An 18,464-nucleotide genomic window follows, 5' to 3' on the forward strand; every position below is an offset into this window, starting at 1 on the left:
TCCTAATCTGGAGTCTCCGCCCCAGCTTCTGCTATTGGGGAAGAAACAAGGGTTGTGCCAGGGTGGAGGTGGGGGGAAAGGAGGCAGACTGGAGGGGCAGAGCTGCTGAAAATTTAGACATATAAAATGTTTACCTTCTTTTAATTATAAAAAAAATTACTCACTGTTGAAAATTTACAAAATATCAGGAAATTAGTCACTCTTCATCCCTCTCCAACAGCACATCCACCAGCACAGCCCCCCTAAGCCTGCCACAGTCTCACCATCCATATACCAGATACTCCTGGGCTGACCCCCACATCTGCAGAACACAGATTTCTGGGCACTGATGAGTCCCCAGCATCTGCATTTTGAAAGGCCCCCCCCCCAGCGATTCTTACAATTTTTTTTTTTTTTTTTTTTGTCTTTTTGGGGCTGCACCTATGGCATATGGAAGTTCCCAGGCTACAGGTCCAATCAGAGCTGCACCACAGCCACAGCAACTCGGAATTCAAGCCTCATCTGCGATCTATGCTAGAGCTTGCAGCAATGCTGGATCCTTAATCCACTGAGCGAGGCCAGGGATCAAACTCTCAACCTCATGGTTCTTAGTGTCCTCATGGATACTAGTCAGGTTTGTTACTGCTGAGCCACGACGGGAACTCCAATTCTTACAATTCTTATGACTTCCTTTTGGAATGATAAACTCTGCTAAGGCAGATATTCGGGCTGCTCTGTTCACCATTGTATTTCAGAACCTGGCATATGGGAGGTACTCACTAAATATGTGTTGAATAGATAAATAAATTCTATCTTTTTACACATAGGCTTTTCTTCCTTTTTTTGAAACATGTCCTCGTAGTTTTCATGTAACAATAGATGAGGCACTTACTGTGTACTTGTCACTCTCCTGAGTTTTGCAAACATCATCTCACTTATAACAACCCATAAAGCAATGATAATGTGTAACCCCTATTTTAGATAAAAATTCTAGACACAGAGTTGTGTAATTTGTCCCATGTCACACAGCTAGGAAGTGGTAAAGGCAGTTATAAACCCCAGAAGTATTCAGTCTTCATGTTATACATCTGCAACCATCTTCAACTTCTTAGGAGGCTTTCAATAGTACTCTATATTCTTTAATGATTGATAATATCATATTCCACTTAGAGTTACCACAATTTGAGAAATTATTGGACAGTTCCTCTATTTCTACACTTTGCAAAAAGCATGTTAACCCAATTTTCTCACAACAATATTTTTATTTCTTTTAATCATTTCCTGAAAGTGTAATTGCTAGGTCAAAAGATGTGAACACCTTTAGGGTTCTTGACTCACATTGAAAATTGTCCTCCTAAAATATTTTAATAAGACACAATCTACCAGCAGCATAACGGAAGATTTAGGGAAAATAAGGAAAATTTAGGGAATTCTCTGGTGGTCTAGTGAATAGGGCTTGGAGCTTTCATCACTGCAGCCTGGGTTTAATTCCTGATCTATGAACTGAGATCTCGCTTCAAGCCACTGCATGTTGCAACCAAAAAAGCAAACAAAAACAAAAAACAAACAACAACAACAACAAAATTTAAATATCATTAAAAATATTGGTTTACAGATGCCATGTTTGGGGGAGAGTTTTAGTTTGTTTTTTTTTTTTTTGTAGGAGGCACTTCTCACAGGGCAGGACCCTGACAGTACCAGATCTAGGCATGGAGACAGAGTTCTTGTCCACACCTCCTAGTACCCTGGGGCACCCCTCCCTCAACATGTTCTGGGCTTTGTTCTGTGCTTTTATTTTGTTTTGCTTGACCTCTGTGCTTTTACTTATATTACACCCCAGCTGTTGGTCCATGCATTCCACTCCCTCCCCGTTCTAGCCCTTGGTGACCACGCTCTTCAGAAGGTTTATGGAAGGCTGCTGCAGGTCAGCAAAAGCCTTGTCTAACTGTCATTATACAGAGCACTGATAAAGAAATTCAGGTTCAGCCAGGCAGAGTAACTTGCCCAAGGCCACATAGCATGTAAAGAGGTAGAGCCTGGATTCTCTAAGCAGCAGGTGTTTATCACCACCCTCCACTGCCTCTCCCTTTAGCAGAACTTGCCGCCTGGGAGAGAAAACCTGAGCTGTGAATCAACCATGGCCAGAGCTGACAGACCTAGCAACTCTCCAACCAAAATAGAGGTTGCTTTTTCCTGAGAAGAGGAGGCAAGGACAGAGCCTCTACCTGAGGCCCCAGCACTCCGGAATTAAGCACCACTCCTCCCAGAGTCACTGGCTCCAAACACTTGGCCTCTGGAGTAACTGAAATTATTATCGATCCAAAAGTGTTCTCTAAATGAGCTCATGATCTTCCACAGCCGCCCGCACAGCAGCCAGCCTCCTAGGAGCACTGCTTCCTTGGTCAGCTCTTCCTGGCTCATATTTACTCTGAGAAATTAGAAGTTAAAAGTAAAAACAAATAGAGAATGAATTTAATTATATTGGGCACAGACACACGTGTAAGGAATGCAGTTCTTCTCCTCTGATAAGCAGAAGAGAAAGGCTGAGCTGGCATCCAGGCTCTGCCAGAGCTGACAGCCCTGCTCTCTTCCCTTCCTGGCATCCGGGTTTGTCATCTATCAATAGATGGAAGCTCCATGGGGGCAGGGTCCATGCGCTGTCACTCAACATGCTGTTATCTGTTAGGATAGCTTTCAGCCGGAAATAACCAATAAAGAGGTTCAGGATGTCTTAAACCATTCTGTGCTGATTGCTTTTAAGTGAAAAGCCAAGAGGAAGGCAGCTTTAGAGTTGATTGGGCATCTCAACCAAGTCATCAGGATCCAGGCTCTCCTCTACAGTAATCCCCACCTATCCAAGGTTTTGCTTTCTGCACTCTTAGTGGCAGCCCTCCCCTTCCCAATCAACTGAGGTGGGAGTAACTGCCATTAGTCAAGCAGGTGGGGGCTTGTGCCAACACAATTTGTATTTCCAGGCTGATCACATTTCGGTTGCAAGTGAACCAGAGAAGAGTTGGCTACAGGGAAGGGAACCTACCTAGATTCTCAGGAACAGGGAACACTGGTGGTGAGAAGCCTACCCAGGAAGCCAGAGATGGGCCTCTGTTAGGATCTGAGGATTCTGCAGAGCAAGAATCAGGGGAACCACTGCCAGCCAGGACTACTTCTAGGATGCACATGGAACCAGACTGACTATTTTGAACTGGGTCAGATGATCCTGTGGATGAAAAATGTTGTCTGTCACCTGGGTAAACAAGGAATATTGCAGCTGCCAGGCCACTAGAGTCGCCCCCTATGGTGAGCCCTGAGGAACTCAGGATGGCAACTAATGGGCTGCCCACTGCTAAGCCCTTAGCCACTGCAGCCACCTTCAACAGTGCGCCCTGAGGGGGACACACAATGGGAAAGAAGAGGATATTGACCCCAGAGAGCTGAGATGCATATCAAAGGAATGATTTCAGTGAGCCCAGACTTTTGCATCTTCCCATGCTTAGGAAAGCACTAGATGTTTGATCTTCTTCAATTAGCAGTAATCTTTTGATGTTCTAACTACATGGTCCTTGCTGCAAAATCTCCAATATATCCTGCCTCCTCCTTTACCTCTTCAGAACAGTCAGTCAGAGCTATCTGAGAGGTTGCCTCCCAGGCTTGAAGTCCTCAGAAAGTTGGCCAAATTAAGCGTAATTCTCCGCTTTTAGGTTGTGCATTGTTTTTCAGTCCACAGTCCCTTCTCCTCCTGGGGCCTCTGTTTCCTCGTGTACAAGATGAAGGGATCATATTTACATCCCAAAATCCTTTCAACACTTGTGCTGAATGTTGTTAGTTATGGAATCTACAAACAAGAAAAAATTTTAAATAAATCAGAGTGATGGGACAGAGGATATAAATAAAGACATAGCTCAACCAACAGGAAATAAGATGTAGTGGTTGAGAATTCAGGCTTGAGACTCAGCTGGACCTGGCCTCAGGGCCAATATCTGTCACTTACTATATGATCTCATGATTTAAGCCTGAGATGAATTTTACTTGGCTATAAAATAGGGACAATAATCGTGATTTCATGAAGTAGTGTTGAAAATTAAATATATTCATGTTGCCTGGTAAAGTACTGGGCATATACTAGGTTCTTCAACAAACCAAAAGGATGAACACTCAGGTGACAATCTTCCTCAAAGACTGTAAGACTCTCAATATCCTGGTTTTGGTTTTTGAATCTTTGTTCCAAAGAACTATCCATTTTCTGAATGCCAACACTGAGTTCAAGGAACGTGCCAGAATATCATACTCCCTGAAAGCTCGATGACTATGTGTTTTCGAGCTTAACCCTAGACTCTTGAAGAAGTGCAGACACCCTCTATTCTAGAGGGGTCCACCTTTCCTCCTTGCGTGGGCCTTGTCTTGTTGGATTGCCAAATAAAAGGCTCTGCCCACTTCCATTCAAAAATCTATTCATTAATGGGAAGCAATTCACACTATGTGCCACTAATTACCTTAAGAAAGCAGTAAAAATTAATAAGGAACTACAGTTTAATTGTCTGGTAATGACAGGGAGTTCCAAAGTGCCCTCTTGAGTAATAAAATTAACATTTAAACTAGTTCAGTCAAAGAACCTTCCCTTAAATATAACTCTTCACCATTAGCATGGCTTATTTATTTCTTTATTTTCTCTTTGGGCAGCTCTGAAACACCACAAAATGTGTACTCAACTTTGGGAATCTGCCCGATGTCCCTGGACAGTGACTAGCTTCTCTCTAGAATTTCAGATGAAGTGTGGATGGTTCCCACCATGTACATGCATGTATACACACACACACACACATACACAGAGTAAAATCAGATAGTCCTATATTTATTTAACTAGGCTTAGAGAAGCATCTCAGAAGCTACTCCATCACTCTAAAAGGTGATGGGGATGGGGGAAGCCGCCAAAACACTGCCTAGGGTAGGGTCCTATAAACTCTCCCAAATGAAATTTTTTGCTCTAACATCATTCTTTTACAAGTGGGCATGTCCTGCTATTCCAGGGTACTCTCTGGGCTTTTGTTTAAGGGAATGTGGTGGTTTTAAATGAACCTATAAAAAGTAGAAGATAGTATGAGAAAAAGAATGTATATATTGGGTCACTATGCTGGGTCACTATTCTATACAGCAGAAAGTGTCACAACATTGTAAATCAACTATGTTCTAATAAAATTTTAATAAGAAAGAATTCTACTTGTCATAAGCACTTAGGAGAAGTACAAGTTTCTCTGGGGAGCTAGGGTTATTTAAGCTGAGATCTGAGAAATGAGAGAATGAGTGAGGCAGGCAGGGATGGGGAGGGGACAGAAGGAGAACATCCCAAACAAAAGACCAAGCTATAGGAAGGAAGCGCATGGTGTCTGGGGACTTAAAGAAAGATCAGTCAGGATACCAGCCAGAGGTGGAGAAGGTGAGTAAGAGAGTGCCCCGGAAGAGTCTGAGGATGGAGGGAGCAACCAGATCCCTTGAAGCAATACAGAAATAATTGGCCTATATTTTAAGGACAACAGGCAATCACAGAAGTGTTTAAAGCAGGAGAGCAACAGGGTCAAATTTCATCTGCTAAATTATCTCAACCCCCAATCTCATCATTTCCCATCTGCATGTACACCTTTGTATAACCCAGATCACATTATATATATATATATATATATATATATATATATATATATATATATATTGTCAAGGTGGAATCCATGGTGAATGGAAATTCCTAGGCTAGGGGTCAAATCGGAGCTACAGCTGCCAGCCTACACCACAGCCACAGCATCACAGGATCCAAGCCACATCTACAACCTACATCACAGCTCATGGTGATGCCAGATCTTTAACCCACTGAGTGAGGCCAAGGACCAAACCCGTATCCTTATGGATACTAGTCGAGTTCGTTACCACTGAGACATGAAGGGAATTCACTTGTTATAATTTGAATTTTGGGGCATATGGAAGTTCTCAGGCTAGTGTCGAATTGGCCAGCTACAGCTGTGACCTACACCACAGCTTGCAGCAACAATGGATCCTTAACCCACCTACTGAGTGAGGTCAGGGATCAAACCTGCATTCTCCTGGATACTAGCTGGATTTTTTACCACTGAGCCAAGACAGAAACTCCAGATCACATTATGTTATAGTTAGTTGTGTAGATATCTTTCTCCCCCACATGCTGATGGCCTCGTGAGAGTAGAGAGCATTTCTTAACCATATTCTTAACTCCATCAGGCTCCCTACTGCTCTTGGGATCAATGCAAATTCTTTTTACAACTTGCAAGGCCTTGTACTATCCATCCCTTGCCCACCTCTCCAGGATCATCTTCAGTCACTTCCTTTGCTCATCAAACTTTTATCATGGTCCAGTCACTCCAGCAGACATGTCACTTCATCAGGGACCCTCCAAAGTTCCCCTGCTACATATTCTCAGAGCAACCAATGCTTCTCCATCAGAGCACCTACCAGGACTTGTATCACCACTCATCACATTATTGATTTAATATTGGTCTCCCCTCCTGAACTGTCAGTTTCATGAAAGCAGAGAATTTATCTGTCTTGGTCACCACTGTATCTCCAGGACCTGGAACTTTGATGCTCATAGTTGGCATTGCACGTGGAGTTGCTGAAGGACAGAATGAAGGAGAAAGGAGGCATGAATGGGCAAAAGAATGGATGAGTTCATGTTTGACCTCAGTGGCCACCCAGGCTAGTTCAGCAGCTGATGCTGGACTTTACTTTGTCATCAGCTCCAGGCTGTTCCATGACATAACCACCTTGCTGGCCTCACTCTGACTCTCCACTGGAAGAAAGCAATATGAGTGAAGGCTTTCCTGGAATGGAATAAATGGAAAGTATAAATGAGTGGAGAAGGCCAGGAAGACATTTCTAGCAATCTCTGAGTAGTTATTACCTTAATCCTTTTGCCTGGCAAGAGGAAGAAAGCTGGCAAAGACCTGTGCTCAATCAACAAGTCCATCTAAATGATGACATGTATAGGACTTTGGCTGCATTCATATGATTTCCAAGTCCAGGGCACTTCAAAGTCTTTTACAGGAAGTAATGGGGTCACATACAGTGCTCCAGATCAGTGCTTCTCAAACTATCTCTGGTAAAGGGCCAGATTTTAATTTTATTTCCAATCCATCACAGATCAATATTTAGTAAAATACAGGAATTATCAAATTGCTATAAAAGTTTCAAAATGCTAACTCACCCTTTCTATACTGATTTCTTCATGGGAAACAAATATCTGTAGGCCTACATCCACCTGCAAATCACACTTTGAGTAGCACTGATGCAGGTCAGTACTTGCATTTCCACTGCCTCAGTCTTCATCCATGGCAGACGTTGCTGATCAATCATCACACATCACTCATGAAGCCCATGTTTGGCTTTAAAATCTTTCTTGTCCCGGTGTTTAAGACAGCTACCACCCCTCACACCTGTACGAATGTCTATTATCAAAAAGACAAAAAAATAACAAGTGTGGGTGAGGATGTAGAGAAAAGGGAACGCTTGTGCACTATTGGTGGGAATGGGTTGGTGCAGCCACAATGGAGAACAGTATGGAGGATCCTCAAAAAACTACAACTACAACTACAACTACGTATGATCCAGCAATTCCACTTCTGGGTGTTTATCCAAAGAAAACAAAATCACCTCCAAAGGATATATGCACCTCCCTGTTCACTGCAGCATTTATTTACAATAGCCAAGATACTGGAAACAATCTAAGCATCCATCGACAGATAAATGGATAAAGAAATTGTGGTTTATATATCTCCAATAGAATATTATTCAGCCAGAAAATAGAATGAAACCTTGCCATTTGCAGAAACATGATGGGACTCGAGGGCATTATGCTAAGTGAAATAAGTCAGATTGAGGAAGACAAATTAGAGTGTGATCTCTCCTACATGTAGAATCTTTAAAAACAACAACAACAACAACAAAACTTACATATACAGAGAATGGACTGGTGGTTGACAGAGGCAGGAGGTAGGATGTGGGAAAAATGGGTGAAGGGGGTTAAAAGATGAAGATTTTTTAAAAGGAAGAAACCCTGTACCCTTTATCTCTCATCTTCCTATTCTTTCTTCCCCACACCCCCAGTTCTAAGCAATCACTGATCTACTTCCTGCCTCCTATCTTCCCTGTTCTGGACATTTCACACACTACATATTATTATTTTTTTTGTCTTTCTCTCTTTTTTAGGGCCACACCTACAGCATATGGAGGGTCCCAGGCTAGGGATCCAATCGGAGCTGTAGTCACCAGCCTACGCCAGGGCCACAGCAACGCGGGATTCGAGCCACATCTGAAACATACACCACAGCTCTCGGCAATGCCAGATCCTTACCCACTGAGCAAGGCCAGGGATTGAACCCACATCCTCATGGATAACCACTGAGCCACAACAGGAACTCCACATATTACATATAAAATACAGTCACCACCATGTACACAATCAGGGGTACCATGGGAAATTAAACCATTCACCATCCCTACTCTACATGATCTGGTCCACAAGCTGGTGGCCATTTGTCATATTCACTCTCAGGATGAGGAAATGTCCATATTTTTCTTTCAAGCTTAATGAAACATTCATGAAGAATGACCATTTTATCAAGGGAGTTCCTCCTGCTCATTCAGTGCATTAACAACCCTTCTCGCAGCTTGAGAAACCCTTAATTCACACATACTATAAGAGAAGACATAGCAGTCTACACCACAAACAGAAAGGTCTGGTATGCTCTCAGTTGTAACTACGCAGGCATTTGGGAAGCTGAAATGACTAGCCCTTCATTATTTTCGTCCCTCAAATTCTCCAGCCCTATGGCTCACCTGCTTCTATTTCAAGTTATCCCAAGGCTCATTCACAGTGTGTTATTTTTGCTTCATTATTCTCTTTGACAAAACTGTGAGCTTTTCATTCCTCCCATGTTCAGTCTTTCCCCAAGCAAGACTGAAACCCTGCAGCCCTTCTTGGGTCACCAACAGGCTTACAGCCCACCTCCAGTCATGGTCACTGAGATGCCAGAGAAGCCACAGCCACAAGGCAGAAAGAATTGATCTGTTGTCTCATGCTTCAGATATGAACTCCCTCTTGGAGAAAGTCAAGTTTTACTTTGAACCTTTTCTCTCAACCTCATTGCTCAAGTTTGCTTTGAAAAGTCCTTGCAACTTCCTCTTGGTCCCTGCAAACCACAGAATTACAGGCTGCTAGCACTAGAATAGGCTTTCAGGGGCATCTGGCTCATCACACCCTCTTTGGAGGAGTGTGAGAAACAGTGGGGTTAGTGTGAGGAGTCAGAAGACGTGGGCCCCTCACAAACCACTGATGACGTCAAAAGAGTTCATCCACCTCTCCCAGACTGTTTCCAAGGGAGAAAGCAGGTGACTGTGACCTACTCACAGGGCCAGCTGAGAGTTAAATGAGATAAGGTGAACAAATGTGCTCTGGAATGAAAGCACCCTATGAATGCTGAGATTTTGACGGTCCTCAGCATCACAGAAAACTAGAGGCCAGTGTCAGAGCAGAAGCACTGGAAGTAGAAAGAGGGGAATGGGTGACATTTTTTGGCCACTCAAGAGCTAGAATTAATTTAAGGAAAGAAATGATGTTTTGGACCATCATCATCCAGGCAAGAAAGGACAATAGATAGTAACTTGATCTAATATTATGATCATGATTTTCAAAAGTAAACAAATGCAGAGTTCCCTTTGTGGCTCAGTGGGTTAAGAACCTGACATTGTCTCCATGAGCATGCGGGTTTGATCCTTGTCCTCATTCATTGGGTTAAGGACCTCACGTTGCTGCAAGCTGTGGCACAGGTCTCAGATGTGACTCAGACCCAGGGTTGTTGTGACTGTGGCACAGGCCTCAGCTGCAGCTCCAATTCAACCCTGGGAACTTCCATATCCCTCAGGTGCATCCATAAAAGGGAAAAAAAAGTGGACAAATGTAAAAATATTTATGAAGCAAAATTATCAGGCAGCGTCCATCAGCAGATGAATGGATAAAGAAAATGTGAGGTATATACATATGCAATGGAATACTATTCAACCATAAAAAGAAGGAAATTCTAATATTACTCAGCCATAAAAAAGAACAAAAAAATGCCATTTGCAGCAACATGGATGGAACTAGAGACTCTCATACTAAGTGAAGTAAGTCAGAAAGAGAAAGACAAATACCATATGATTTCACTTATATCTGGAATCTAATATATGGCACAAATGAAACTTTCCACAGAAAATAAAATCATGGACATGGAGAACAGACTTGTGGCTGCCAAGGCAGAGGGGGAGGGAGTAGGAGGAACTGGGAATTTGGGGTTAATAGATGCAAACTACAGCCTTTGGAATGGATAAGCAATGGGATCCTGCTGTATAGTACTGGGATCTATGTCTGGTCACTTGCGATGGAGCATGATAATGTGACAAAAAAGAATTTATACATGTATGTGTGACTGGGTCACCTTGCCATGCAGCAGAAAATTGAGAGAACACTATAAATTAGCTATAATGGAAAAAATAAAAATCATTATAAAAAAAAGGAATTTCTGCCATTTGTGACAACATGGATAGACCTGCTAAATTATGCTAAATGAATAACTCAGGCAGAGAAAGACAAATACTGTATGATCTCATATATTTGTAGAATCTAAAAAAAAAAAACACCTAAACTCATAAAAAAGAGAGATCAGATTTGTGGTTACCAGAAGGAGGGTAAGGTGCAGGGGAATGGGATGATGGTAATCAAAAGGTACAAATTTCCAGTTAAAAGTAAATAAGTTGAGGGATATAATGTATAAGTGAGTAATATAATTAACAGTGCTGTATGTTATATATGAAAATTGATTAGAGAGTAAATCTTAAGAGTCCTCATCACACAAATGCTTTTGTAATTATATGAGATGGATGTTAACTAAGCTTACTAACAGTTTGATGTTAACTAATTGTTTTGAAATATATGTATGTCATTATGCTGTATTCTGTAAACATATATAGCAAGTTGTTATGCTGTATGTCAGTGATATCTCAATAAAAATGAAAAAAAAATCATCAGGGCCAAGTGATGGCTTGGAGATGGGAAGAGGGAGGGAGGGGGCATGTTCAGGGTGACATTTCTGGCTTATTTAACTAGAGATAAGAAACACCAGAAAAGATTCAAGTGGGTGAGAACACAGAAGAGGGATTACAAGTTTGCTTTTGACTGTTTTGAGTTTGAGGTGCCTTTGGGACACCCAAGCAAATATATCATATAGGCAGGCTATTGAAACTGAGAGATTATGTGTAGCTCAAGATGTAAAATGTTAAGTATATCAGACATGGGATTAAGATGGCAGAATAGAAGGACTAGAGCTCACCTTCTTTCATAAAAACAACAAAATTACAACCAAATGCTGAACAACCTTCAACCAAATTGACTGGAAACTTTCTGAAAGATATCCTATTCCAGAAAACAAAGAGGAGGCGATATCAAGAAGTAGTAGGGGTGATTACACTATATAAGCAACACCATACCTGCCAGGGTGGCCCAGAGACTGGAAAATAACTGTATCACAGAAACTCACCTACAGGAGTGAAAGTTCTGAGCCCCATGTCAGGTCCCCATGCCTGGGGATCTGCAATTGGGAGAAAGAGCCCCCAGAGCATCTGGCATTGAAGGCCAGTGGGGCTTGTGTGCAGAAGCTCCACAGGACTGGGGGAAATGGAGATCCCACTCTTGAAAGGCACACACAAGATTTCATGGGCACTGGCTCCCAAGGCAAAGCAGAGGTTCCATAGGAATCTGGGTCAAACTTGACTGAAGTTCTTGGAGGATCTCCTGAGAATACAAGGGGTGACTGTGGCTCATTGTGGGGGAGGACATTGGAGGCCAAGCTCTCAGTAATATTCACCTGTGTGTGTTCCTCTAGAGGTGGCCATTTTGGGAAAATCTGGCCCCACCCATCAGTTTTGAGAAGCCCCAGGCCAAACAATAATCCAGGTGGGATCACAGCCCTACCCATCAGTAAACAGGCTACCTAAAGACCCCCAGCCCCCAGGCACATACCCACATCTAATCTCACCTATAGAAAAAGTCCTGCCCACCAGAGGGACAGGAATCAGCCCCACCTACCAGAGGGCAGTCCCTCCCATCAGGAAGCCTACAGCAAGCCCCTGTACCAACTTCAGCCACAAGAGGGGCAGACATCAGAAGTAAGAGAGGCTACAACTCTACTGTCTGCAAAAAAGACTATACCAAAAATCTATAAAAATGAAAAGGCAGAAAACCATAACTCAGATAAGGGAGCAAGAAAAAAAAACAGAAAAACAGCTACATGATCTATAGATTACCAGCCTTCAGGAAAAAAGACTTTAGATTGATGATGCTAAAGATGATGCAAGACATTGGAAATAAACTGGAGGCAAAGATTGGTAATTTACAGCAATCACTGAGCAAAGAAATACAAGATTTAAAACTTAAGCAAGCAGAGATGCAAAATACAACAACTGAAATAAAAAAAATTCATTAGAAGCAACCAACAGCAGAATACAGGAGGCAGGAGAATGAGTAAGTGAGGTGGAGGACAGCCTAGTGGAAATCACTGACATGGAACAGAAAAGAGAAAAAAGATTGAAAAGAAATGAAGACAGTCTAAGAAAACTCTGGGACAACATTAAATACACCAATATCCAGAAGGAGAAGAGAGAGAGAAAGGGACAGAAAAAAATATTTGAAGAGATAAGAGAAAACTTCCCTAACATTGAAAAGGAACCACTCACTCGAATCTAGGAAGCACAATGAGTACCATATAAAATAAACTCAAGGAGGAACACCCTGAGACACATATTAATCAAACTGACCAAAATTAAAGACAAAGAGCAATACTGAAAGCAGCTAGGGAAAATAAATAAATAACATACAAGGGAACCCAGATAAGGTTATTGGCACATTTTTAAGCAGAAACTCTGCAGGCCAGAAGGGAGTGGCACCATATACTTAAGCTGATAAAAGGAAAGAACCTCTGACCAAGATTACTTTATCCAGCAAGGCTCTCATCCATATTTCAAGGAAAAATCAAAAGTTTTACAGATAAGCAAAAGCTAAGAGAATTCAGAAACACTAGACCAACTTCACAACAAATATTAAAGTAACTTCTCTAGGCAGAAAAGAAAAGGCCACAAGAAGAAACAAAAATAACACAAATGACAAGACTTACCAGTAAAGGCATATATCTAGTAAAGGTAGGAAATCATCCACGCACAAATATGCTAACAAAATCAGAAATAATGAGAAAAGGAGGGTACAAATGCAGGACACTGGAGATGCACTTGCAATTAAGAGACCAAAAACTTATAACAATCTCGTGTATATATATATAGACTCCTATATCAAAACTTCAGGGTAACTTCAAACCTACAGTTTGCAAATCTACAATTGATATACACACACATAAGAAAAATCAACTGAAATGCAACACTAAAGATAGTCAACACACCACAAGAGGAGAGAACAAGAGAAGAAGGGAAGAAAAAGGAGCATCAAAAACAAATCCAAAATAGTTAATAAAATGTCAATAAGAACATACATATCAATAATTTCCATAAATGTATATGGACAAAATGCCCCAACCAAAAGACATGGATTGGCTGAATGGATACAAAAACAAGATCCCTATATATGCTGTCTTCAAGGGATCCACTTCATTTCTAGGGACACATACAAATGAAAGTGAGAGGATGGAAGAAAATATTCCATGCCATTAGGCATCCAAAGAAAGCTGGAGTAGTAATACTTATATCAGACAAAATAGACCTTAAAATAAAGAATATTTGTATGTTTGGTAGAATTCTCCTGTGAAGCCATCTGGTCCTGGACTTTTATTTGTAGGGAGTGTTTTTATGACATATTCAATTTCATTTCTAGTGATCAGTCTGTTCAGTTGATCTATTTCTCCTTGATTCAGTTTTAGCAGGCTGTAGGTCTCTAGAAAGATGTCCATTTCTTACCAAGGAGTTAAAGGACTTATATGCTGAGAACTATAAAACATTAATCAAGAAAATTAAAGAAGATATAAAGAAATGGAAAGATATTCCATGCTACTGGGTTGGAAAAATTAACATTGTAAAAATAGCCATACTACCCAGAGCAAGCTACAGATTCAAAGCAATCCCTATCAAATTACCCATGACAAGTTTCACAAAACTAGAAAAAACAATCCAAAAGTTAATATGGACCCACAAAAGACTCAGAATTGCCAAAGAAATTCTGAGGAACAAAAACCAAGCAGGAGGTATAACTGTCCCAGACTTCAGGCAATATTACAAAGCCACAGTCATAAAGACAGTGTAGTACTGGTACCAAAACAGACAGACCAAAGGAACAGAATAGAGAACCCATAAATAAACCCAGACACCTAAGGTCAATTAATCTTTGACAAAGAAGGAAAGAACATAAAATGGGAAAAAGACAGTCTTTTCAGCAGGTATTGCTGGGAACCTGGACAGCTGCATGCAAATCAATGAAACTAGAACACACCCTCACACCATGCACAAAAATAAACTCAAAACGGCTGAAAGATTTAAATATAAGACAAGACACCTTCAAACTCCTGGAAGATAACATAGGCAAAACATTCTCTGACATCAACCTTACAAATGTTTTCTCAGGTCAGTCTCCCAAAGCAACAGAAATAAAAGCAAAAATAAACCAATGGGACCTAAACAAACTGACAAGCTTTTGCACAGCAAAGGAAACCAAAAAGACAACTTACAGAATGGGAGAAAATAATTTCAAATGATGCAACTGACAAGGTCTTAATCTCTAAAATATACAATCAACATATACAAGTCAACAGCAAAAAAGCCAACAACCCAATGGAAAAATGGGTAAAGGACCTGAATAGACATTTCTCCAAGGAAGATATAGAGATGGCCAACAAGCACTTGAAACAATGCTCAACATCCCTGATTATTAGAGAAATGCAAATCAAAACTACCATGAGATACCACCTCACACCAGTCAGAATGGCCATCATTAATAAGTCCACAAATAACAAATGCTGGAGAGGGTATAGAGAAAAGGGAACCCTCTGGCACTGATGGTGGTAATGTAAGCTGGTATAGCCACTCTGGAGAACAGTATGGAGGTATCTTAGAAAACTATACATACAACTACCATATGACCCAGCAGTCCCACTCTTGGGCATATATCTGGACAAAACTCTTCTTAAAAAAACACATGCACCTGCATGTTCATTGCAGCACTATTCATAACAGCTAAGACATGGAATCAACCCAAATGTCCATCGACAGATGATTGGATTGGGAAGATGTTGTATATATACACAATGGAATACTACTCAGCCATAAAAAAGAACAAAATAATGCCATTTGCAGCAACATGGATGGAACTAGAGACTCTCATACTACGTGAAGTAAGTTGGAAAGAGAAAGACAAATACCATATGATATCACTTATATCTGGAATCTAAAATATGGCACAAATGAACCTTTCCACAGAAAAGAAAATCAAGGACTTGGAAAATAGACATGTGGTTGCCAGGGTGAAAGGGGAGGGAATGGGAGGACTGGGAGCTTGGGGTACATAGATGCAGAATGTTGCCTTCAGGATGGATTAGCAATGGAGATCCTGCTGTGTAGCACTGGGAACTATGTCTAGTCACTTATGATGGAGCGTGATAATGGAGAAAAAAGAATGTATACATGTAAGTGTAACTGAGTCACCATGCTATACAGTAGAAATATATATATATATATATATATATATAAATGATTAAAAAATAAAGAATATTATAAAAAATAAAGAAGGACATTACATAATGATCAAAGGATCAAACCAAGAAGAAGATATAATGATTGGAGATATATATGCATGCAACATAGGATCACCTCAATGTATAAGGCAACTGCTATCAACTTTAAAAGGAGAAATTCGTAATAACACAATAATAGTGGGGGACTTTAATACCCCAATTACATCAGTGGACAGATCATCCAAACAGAAAATCAACAAGGAAACACAGGCCCTGAATGAAGCATTAGACCAGATGGACTTAATAGATATTTATAGGACATTCCATCCAAAAGCAACAGAAAACACATTCTTCTCAAGTTCACATGGAACATTCTCTAGGATTGATCACATTCTGGGCCATAAATCAAGCCTCGGTAACATTAAGAAAATTGAAATCATATCAAGCATTTTTCCAACACAATGCTATATGACTGGAAATCAACAACAAGAAAAAACTGCAAAAAACACAACACAAACAGGTGGAGACTAAATAACATGCTACTAAACAACCAATGGATCACTGAAGAAATCAAAGAGGAAATTAAAAAATACCTAGAAGCAAATGACAACAAAGATACAACACTCCAAAACCTACAGGATACAGCAAAAGCAGTTCTAAGAGGGAAGTTTATAGCAATACAAGCCTGCCTCAGGAAACAAGAAAAAGCTCAAATAAACAAGCTAACTTTACATCTAAAGCAGATAGAGAGAGAACAGACAAGACCTAAAGTTAGTAGAAGGAAAGAAATCATAAAGATCAGAGCTGAAATCAATGAAATAGAAACAAAGAAAACCATAGAAAAGATCAATGAAACGAAAAGCTAGTTCTTTGAAAAGATCAACAAAATTGATAAACCCTTAGCCAGAATTAACAAGAAAAAAAAGAGAGAGGACTCAAATCAATAAAATTAGAAATGAAAAAGGAGAAGTTACAATGTATATCACAGAAATACAAAGGATCATAAGAGACTACTACATGCAACTATATGCCAATAAAATGGAAAACCTAGAAGAAATGGACAAATTCTGAGAAAAGTACAATCTTCCAAGACTAAACCAAGATGAAATAGAAAAGATGAAGAGACCCATCACAAATACTGAAATTGAAACTGATTAAAAAACTTCCAACAAACAAAAGTCCAGGACCAGATGACTTCACAGGTAAATTCTGTCAAACATTTAGAGATGCGCTAACACCTATCTTTCTGAAACTATTCCAAAAAATTGCAGAGGAAGGGATACTCCCAAACTCATTCTATGAGGCCACCATCACCCTGATACCAAAACCAGACAAAGATACCACACACGCACAAAAAGAAAACTACAGGCCAATTTCACTGATGAACATCAGTGCAAAAATCCTCAACAATATACTAGCAAACCACATCCAACAAAACATTGAAAGGATTGTACATCATGATCAAGTGGGATTTATCCCAGGGATGCAAGGGTTCTTCAATATCCATAAATCCATCAGCGTGATACACCACAGTAACAAACTGAAGAATGAAAACCATATGATCCTCTCAATAGATGCGGAAAAAGCCTTTGACAAAATCCAACACCCATTCCTGATAAAAACCTTCAGAAAATGGGCATAACAGGAACCTACCTCAACATGATAAAGGCCATATATGACAAACCCACAACTAACATCATTCTCAATGGTGAAAAGCTGAAAGAATTCCCACTGAGATCAGGAACAAGATAAGGATGTTCCCTCTCATCAGTATTCTTCAACACAGTTTTGGAAGTCCTAGCCACCACAATCGGAGAATAAAGATAAATAAAAGGAATCTGAATTGGAAAGGAAGGAGTAAAACTATCACTATTTGCAGATGACATGATACTATACCTAGAAAATCCTAAAGAAGCTACCAGAAAACTGTTGGAGCACATCAATGAATGTGGCAAAGTCACAGGATACAAAATTAATACACAGAAATCGACTTCACTTCTATATACTGACAACAAAATATCAGAAAGAGAAATTAGGAGTTCCCATCATGAAGCAGTGGAAACGAATCTGACTAGGAACCATGAAGTTACAGGTTCAATTCCTGGCCTTGCTCAGTAGGTTAAGGATCTGGCATTGCCATGAGCTGTGGTGAAGGTCACAGACACGGCTCTGATCTGACATTGCTATGACTGACGTAGGCCGGCAGCTGTAGCTCTGATTAGATCCCTAGCCTGGGAACCTCCAATATGCCATAGGTGCAGCCCTATAAAGACAAAAAGACAAAAAAAGAGAGAGAGAGAGAAAAGAGAAAATTAGGGGAAAAAATCCCACTTACCATCGCATAAAAAGAATAAAATACCTAGGAGTAAACCTACCTAAAGAGACAAAAGACATGTACTATGAAAACTATAAGACACTGATGAAAGAAATCAAATGACACAAATGGATGGAAAGATATACCATGCTCTTAGATTGGAAGAGTCAATATTATCAAAATGACTATATCACCCAAGGCAATCTACAGATTCAATGCAATCCCTATCAAATTACCCAGGACATTTTTCAAAGAACTCAAACAAAATATTTTCAAGTTTGTTTGGAAGCACAAAAGACCCAGAATAGCCAAAGACATCCTGAGAAAGAAGAATGGAGCTGGAGGAATCAGGCTCCCAGACTTCAGACTATACTACAAAGCTAGTCATCAAAATT

At 40.4% G+C, this 18,464-nt stretch overlaps 1 long non-coding RNA gene across 6 annotated transcripts in view; it reads right to left on the reverse strand.

Annotated features, from left to right (window-relative positions):
* Positions 1-18,464, reverse strand: part of LOC106506539 — a 162,165-nt gene that overhangs the window by 130,656 nt on the left and 13,045 nt on the right. For 2 of the 6 annotated variants that reach the window (XR_002339704.1, XR_002339702.1), the window contains exons 1-2: positions 6,451-8,238; positions 3,017-3,811 (exon numbers count right to left, since the gene is read on the reverse strand). This is a non-coding gene — a long non-coding RNA (uncharacterized LOC106506539). Of the gene's footprint in view, positions 1-3,016; positions 3,812-6,450; positions 8,239-18,464 lie in introns of those variants that run through there. The other 4 variants (XR_002339705.1, XR_002339706.1, XR_002339707.1 and 1 more) reach the window with 4 other exon arrangements.

Source organism: Sus scrofa, chromosome 16 (assembly GCF_000003025.6).
Source record: "Sus scrofa isolate TJ Tabasco breed Duroc chromosome 16, Sscrofa11.1, whole genome shotgun sequence".
NCBI lineage: Eukaryota > Metazoa > Chordata > Mammalia > Artiodactyla > Suidae > Sus > Sus scrofa.